Source organism: Pan troglodytes, chromosome 21 (assembly GCF_028858775.2).
Source record: "Pan troglodytes isolate AG18354 chromosome 21, NHGRI_mPanTro3-v2.0_pri, whole genome shotgun sequence".
Lineage (NCBI taxonomy): Eukaryota > Metazoa > Chordata > Mammalia > Primates > Hominidae > Pan > Pan troglodytes.
The window spans coordinates 6,515,782-6,523,984 of NC_072419.2; positions in this window are offsets into that span (position 1 = coordinate 6,515,782).

Here is an 8,203-nt window from a genome sequence, read left to right on the forward strand (position 1 = left end):
ATAAGAAGGTGATGGGCAAAACTAATGCAGGTATGTTTTTCTGGCTTTTTCATGTATTGGGCCAAACTTTGAAAAGCACTTACTATTAATGGCTAACTTGCAAAATTTGTGATTTATTAAAAGCAGATTTTAATTGTTTTACCTAAAAATAATAGGCCTCTGATCTGTCAAAGATGAAGATTTAATTTCTAGGTGTTCCCCACAATACCTAGAAACATCAGTGGAATCGATTATTAAACACTTTAGAACTATTCTCATCAAAGTTCTTTAATATATAATACAGCAAAAGAAAAGTTTCTTTTCTAAAGGCTTCTCTATACTTTTTTTAATAGTTGAATTTCATTTCTGAAGGCTCCTAAAAAGAATAGAATTTAGATCTTTATTAAAGAGGAAATATATTTTCCATGTTTAATTTAAATTACATTCCATCAGTCATTTGCAATCTTAGCCTACACGGAATTTTTTTTTTTTTTTTGGTAGTTTTTATGTTTGGGCTTTAGGAGGGGATTCCCAATAATCTCTATATAAATATTTCTAATCTCTATATAAATATTTTAACATTTCAATGTAAATTAGTTTTTTAAAGCTATTTTATCCATAAAAATAATGAATTTGCATGGCTGAGGGTGAAATAATGTGTTACCAGGACCCCTCAGTTTTGGGGGTTGTGAGTAGATCCCATCTTCATGTTCCTCCAGCCCAGCCCAAGCCTGGCTCAGGTCCTCCTCCCCCATTTGTCAGGAACCACCATCCCCAGGGATTCTATGTGCCCTGCCTGACCAGCGTTCTCCATCAGAGTTCACCAATCTTCTGTTCATTCCCTCAGAGCACAGCTAAGCAAGAGTACACTAATTTGAAAATTAACTCAAGCAAATAGAGGAACAATATCCCCAACACATTGCATTTTAACATAGGGTTTCCTGGACACACTGTTTCAACCCAAGAGTTGGGCTAATAGTAGGAGTTCCATCTGCTAAAATACGGCTGTCAGCTTCAGAGGGAAATTCATGAACGTCTTCGTAGTTTGTTTTTACGTTTCACTTGGCACTGTTTCTAAAATTTCCTCTGAAGCCAAAAAAATAAGTTATTTCCCAGCACACTGGTCACTTTTCATTTATCATTGGATTGATTTTTCTAACTTGCAGTAGGAGCTGAAATCAACCAGGGGGTTCTTATCCAACAGACAGCAGCAAAACTCTTTGTGTATCTGCGTTCCTTTCAACAAGTGTGACTTCCTCAATGGCATCATTCGTGAGCATAACACAGAGCTCAGCAATAACGTTTCTTCACTAACCCTACCAGGTATCCAACATAGGATGTTACTTCCTTTCACTGTTTTCCGACTCCTGGCAGATATTAATCATTGGGATTTGGGAACAAGGAAATAGAATTTCTGAGAATGCTTGGGAATTTCCAAATTCATATGATTTTCATAACACTTCACTTACAAGCTTTTGAAAAATAATAAGTGACTATAATAACAAGCAAATAGTTGTTTTTTTCTGTAACAGGATTATATGAAAAGTTTTAGTAGTCTTCTGTTTTAAAGAGATATGATAACAAATGATGGTTTATTATTATTATGAGCCAACATATTGTAACAAGATTATAAAATCCAATAGCATTAATAGAGAAAACATTAAAAAGAATTGAATATTATCACAAAATAAATGCTAAAGAAAAGTCCTTTAAAGATTGAAAGGTAACACCACAAATACTTAATGCTTTAATCATTGTTTACATGACATCGTTAAACAAGGCATCAATCATCCCCTCCAATACCATTTAAATAACATAACATTCTGATCTCCTGGCAAGATGAATAGCACTAGAAAGAAGCAACTGTCAAAATTGCCGATTTAAGGGCATATTTTGTTTCTAAAACTTGGCATTTCTTAGAAAACCTCTCATAGGATTTGTAAAACATATACTATGCCTATGAACACATTAATATTTATTTGCAGAAATGGTTCACTGTTAGCCGTGGACAAGGCCATGAACACACGCTTGTAACACAGCAACAGATACAAGAAAGTCTGACTGAGGCTCCTTTACTGCTCCTGTCCTGTTCACCTTAACTTTCATCTCCACATGTCAGCGCTTCCTCATCTTGCTTGACTTGAAGTCAGTGCATTTCTTCAAGCCAGTAAGTTCTCTATACTGACTATTAAGCTGTAATTTTCACAGGAAAATTAGAATGTTCCTTCCCATTTTCCGAATTTCTCAACTGATTTTTCTCAGAATTCAGAATCCATAAATATTGAAATGCCAGGAGAGAATTTCCAAATGGAAATGCTGTTCCCTTCATCCATTTTCAGAAGAAACCGTAGCATAGTGTTATCCTTCTCTTCTCCAATTTTTTTTTTCCTGCAAACTTATGGTTATCACCTCTTTAAGTGCGTAGCTCACAATTTTGCCTCCCCTGCAAATGGTCCCAATACAGTGAAGTGGGTCCTCTTTAGCTGTGTCTTTAGTACATAATCCTGCATTTCTGACCGTAGGCAGGGAGTGTGACCCAGGGAAGGATCCCTGACTCAATGGGATTTCTCTTGCTGTCTCTAGAATTTGAACACCGGAACCCAGACGTACAGAGGCTGGGAGCCATTGTGGTGTGCTATATTGATGACGGCAGCAGTGGGTGGTTTGGGGGCAGTTAATTGACAGCTACCTGTTGCTGACATCCCAGGAACTGCCTGAACCTCCTCTTTCCCAGTCATAAGACATCTAAGATTCTGCAGTATTCTTCATTAAATCCTAGCATGGTTTAAGCTAGCCAGAATTAGGTTCTGTTGCTTTCAATCAACAGAACCTTAGCTAATACATTGTTATTTCCTGGTCTTTGTTCCTTTAATTTTCCAGGAAAAGAAGGGAAAATGGCTTACTGGTTTTAAAAAGAGACAAGGGACAACATACCATTTATGCAAAATTTAGAAGCACTCAAAGGAAACTCTGGAAAGTTCCTGAGACATATATAGGTAGGATCAGCATAAAACTTGAACAGTGTATCTAGATCATGGTTGCCATGGTTGCCTTGACACAATGAACGTCTGTATCAAGATCATATTTTCTTGGTGGGACAGAGAGAAGCAGGACTCACATTTACAGTAATCCTTGTTTTCCAGGGACCATACAACCCAGTTTGTCCAGAGCTGTTCATCTTAAGTTTGTTATCCCACCATAATTATAAATAGAACCTCCTTTTTCTCTCAAGAATATCCCACTTTGGATGATAATTTCTGTGACCACCCATTAAGAATATTTAATAACTATAGAAAACTGCTTCTCTATATTTTTTGTATGTTTGAAACATTTTATAACAAAAATATCTTTAAAGTTATCACCTACACAGAATATAGCTGCCAAATGCTCCTACTCTGCTATTCTAACCATGAATCCCTCTGGGGCCCCTTCCTCCTACGGCATTTGTGAGGATGAAATGAAATAAGCTCTATGAAGTGCCCAACAGTGACCAACACTGAATAAAATACAGCCACCATAGGTGGCCTTCCCTTATGTTCACCAAACTCCTGATAAGTTATTCGGTGATGTTTTAATCTTAATATTTTATGTAGATTATACATTCATCTGATTCAAAATGCAAAAGGTACAAAAGCGTATACAGTTAAAAGTTTCCCAACCCACTACCATTTATCTCCCTGGAGGCAACTGTTTCCAGATTTTTGAATATCCTTAAAGAATATCATATGTATGGAAAAGAAAGATTATATATTTATATGCATCTGTGTATGCATTTTCCTATGAGAGGCTCACAAAGTCTCCTTGAAGAGATATCATTATTACAAATACCCCTCAATTTACAATGGGGTTATATTCCAATAAACTTATGAAAATATTGTAAGCTGAAAATGCATTTAATACACTTAACCTACTAAACATCATAGCTTAGCTCGGCCTACCAGAAACACTCACATTAACCTACAGTTAGGCAAAATCATCTAACAGAAAGCCCATTTTATAATAAAGTGGGCTTTGAATATCTCATGTAATATAATGAATACTGTACTGAAAGTGGAAAACAGAATGGTTGTATGAGTACTCAAAGTACAGCTTCTGCTGAATGTGTATTGCTTTCAAACTATCTTAAAGTTGAAAAATCGTAAGTCAAAATATTCTAAGTCAGGGATTGTTTGTACTTCTACTTTACATGATGAAATTGAGCCTTGAAAAGATTAAGTGACTCGCCCAAGGTCACACTGGCAGTTAAATAGTGAAACTTGGATCCAAATTGTTCAGTCACTACATGTATTGTCTTGAAATTTGAAAAAGTGGAAGAGGAATTAAACTACTACATTGAAGGACTATTTTAGGCATAGAAGAAGCAGATGCCTTCATGTCCAAGTGATTGTGAAAAGCCCACTTGCCCCAAAATATGTCTCCTGGTCATATGAAATTCCACCATTTCAGATTTTTACCTGGGGATTTAGAGTAATCTGCTGTTTTACTAGAGCTCCCCTAAAATAGAAATAGAAAATTTTGGAAGGCTAAATATATGCTAACATTGGAAAACTCATTTTCTCCCCTTCGTAAGGCAAGGTACTGAAGGAGGGGGCCCTACGGGCTGTGCAGGGACATCCTGGAGGCATGGGGAGAAGAAACTGAAAGGCAAGTTTGTATGGAACAAAGAATACCGATCTCAGGATTCTCCCTTGAACCTGCCCTAACTTTGTTCAAATAGACTTAGCCACTGACCTGCTGTCAAAAGACCACAGCCAATCTGACTTGTTTTCAATATAATGATGAATATTGATTTGGTCCTTTCATCCAACATTCTCAGCTGGTTCTTTTTTTGACCAAGGATATACATTACTAGGTGAGTACAGGCAGTTAATTCTTCCACGCGGGACTTCGGAGTTTCTGAGTTAACCAGAATCACCCACCTTAACATCTGCTAGTTTATACCCCAAGTCCTGACCAGTGCCCCCTACCTGCTATGCCTCATGTTTTCAATATAGCATAAAATCAGAAATGAAAGATGAAACATCATAGCCAATATCACAGAAATACAAAGGATCCTAAGAAACTGCTAGGTATAATTACACACTAACTAATTGGATCATCTAGAAGAAATGGATAAATTCCCAGACACATAAAACCTACCAAGATTGACTTATGAAGAAATTTAAAAATCTGAACAGACTAATAGCAAGCAAGGAGGTTGAATCAGTAAGAAAATGTCTCCTATCAATGAAAAACCCAAAACCAGATGGCTTCCCAGATTAATTCTACCAAATATTTTAAGAAGAACTAATACCAGTCCTTCTCAAACTCTTCCAAAAAGCTGAAGTGGAGGGAATACTTCCAAACTCATCTTACAGGGCCAGCATTACCCTGATTCCAAAGCCAGACAAGAACACTACAAGAAAGGAAAATGACAGGCCAATATCCTTGATCTACATAGATGCAAAAATCCTCAACAAAATCCTAGCAAACCAAATTCAATAGCACGTTGAAAGAATCATTCACCATGATCATGTCATGGTTCAACATAAGCAAATCAATATATATAATATACCATATTAGAAAAATAAAGGATAGAAACTATTTGGCCATCTCAATAGATATAGAAAAAGCTTTTGACAAAATTCGAAACCCTTTCATGGTTAAAAAAAAAGAACACCCAACAGATCACGTATTGAGGGACTGTATCCCAACAAAATAAAGGCCATATATGACAAACCCATAGCTAACACCATAATCAGTGGTGAAAAGTTGAAACTTTTCTTCTACCATCAGGAACAAGACAAGGATGCCCACGGACACCACTTCTCAGGGTAATTAGGCAAAAGAAAGAAATAAAAGGCATCCTAATAGGAAAGAAAGAAGTGAAACTGTCTCTACTGACAGCATGATCTTGTTATATATAGAAAACCCTATAAACTTCACTAAAAAAAGGTTAGAACTCAACACAAAGAAGGGAACAATAGACACTGGGGGACTCCAAAGGTGGGAGGGAAGGATGGTGGGAGCAAGGGTTGAAAAACTACCTATCGATTACTATGCTCACTGCTTGGGTGGTGGGATCATTAGAAGCCCAAACCTCAGCACCATGCAATATACCTGTGTAAGAAACCTGTACATCTGCCCACCTGACTCTAAAATGAAACATACAATATTTAAAAAACAAAAATAAAATTTGAAAACTGTTAGAACTGAACTGATAGGTGAAATCAGTAAAGTTGTAGGATACAAAATCAACATATAGAGCCTTGAACACAGCAACATCCAGCTGTCTGACACGAAAGTCTCAGGGGCAAGAAAACCTCTGTATGAACTCAGAAACAATGAGCTAAGTTGTGTTTATGTCTGAAAGGATGTTAAGAACTGCATTCATGTTACATCAGAGCCAAAACAAAGAACCAACAGGAAACCTGTACCCAACAAACAGAAATGACAAGATGAAGGGAAAGCAGAGGTAAGGGCTTACCTTAGAAAGGGCAAGTGATTAGCTCAATATGCAATACAATGTTTGCTCCTGAGCCAAAAATTTGTACAATAATTTGGATATTACTTGCACAACCAGAAAAATCAGCCACTCATTAGGAAAATGTGTTTCTGTAGAAGTCTTAGGACTCAGCTATCTATAATAACATGAAAAGACAATATTTTCATCCAAAATGAGTATTTTTGTTTGTCTTGGCTTGTTATTCTAATGTCAACAGCCTCTAAATAAACTTTTGAAGTACATGATATAACCACCTCTTTCTCCATCTTTCCCATTGCTCCCATGGGGTTTCAGTTGCGCAATTTCACCATTAGCAAAGCTTTTTGCTGAAATCTGGCTTTTCAAAGGGAGAGTATCCAGAAACAGAAGATGCTGATCTGGGAGGCTCTTCCTAATAGAACTGCTGCTTCAGTTTAGCTTGAAAAAGCCCACACCCAGTTCCTAATGACAAACATCTGAACACCAGGTCTTCCCACGAGCAAGACCATGCTATGCCTCCTGCTCGCTCTGTTCTATAAGTAACCCACAGATTGCTCCCTGTGAAGAGGAGCCGGCCAGGGGAGCAGCATTCCACCAGACCCTGATTTAGCAGGATATTTCCGTATCATTCCCCCAACCAGCTGGAAGTCCTCCACTGCTCTTGTGTAAAAATCTAACTCATCTCGCTGAATTTCCTGATTTAAAAGTCTAATTCATTTCACCAAAAGTGTGACAGAAGGAAACCAAGTACACCATCTCTCTCTTACCAAACCAAAGCTATTGCATGTGCATTCTGGGGGGAAAAAATGGTCCAAATATGTTATGGAGGGGGTGCCAGCCCAGTGTCGTCATCTTACTATTGCCATAGGATCTTGGCTGATGGCATCAGAGGAAAAACAACTTTATCGATTTCTTTCAACCATTAAGCTCACTCCTCCATGAAAAATAAGTCACAAGTCCAATGTCTCTTATTAAAATAAGCACTGCAAACTATAAAGGAGTCACAGTTTTAAAATGGGACACACGTTCTCTAAGCGGTGAACCACGTTAGAGGTGCACTGTTTACATTGTATAAAGTCCCCTGGAGCCAGGGTTAGGAAGCGCATCTGTTCTTTGGTGTTCTGGGATGAAAGAGAAAGGAAAATGTGCTGCCAGAAGTGAGTGGGAAGGAGCCCATGAGATAAAGGAAGTAAATCCATTTGCTGATTGCAATAATAATGGTAATACACGAAGCTATACATACATACATACAGACATGCAAACTTTCACATTTTTTTAAAAAAAGAACTTAAGGCTTCCACACATGTAATCAGCCCTTATGAACTCTCCTGATTAGCTGCAAGGAAAATCTTCCTTTCTCCTTTTTCCTGCACCATCCTGGGCTCCCTTTTGACTTTTTTTTTTTTTTTTAACTTATAAACGATCAGCTCATATTCTGAAGTTTGTAGTCCCCTCCCGCCCCCTCTCTCTCTATACGGCTCATTTACATTGGCAGCTGTCGTGCTGCTGGGCATCCTCAAACCCACCAGTTTCCCTTTTATGTTTGAGCAGACAAACATGATCATGCACTAGGCATCACTGTGCCACTCAAAATGCTTTTTTGTTTTTTTTATTGCATCTGAGAGAAATCTCAAGGTTGCAAACCTGGAGTCAGAATTGTCTCCATGTGTCTCAGTGGGAAGAGTATCGTGTGAAGAAACAAGTTGATTCTACTAATCAAAAGGAATTTTTTTGGTATCAGGTCATCCTCCGAATGAATTT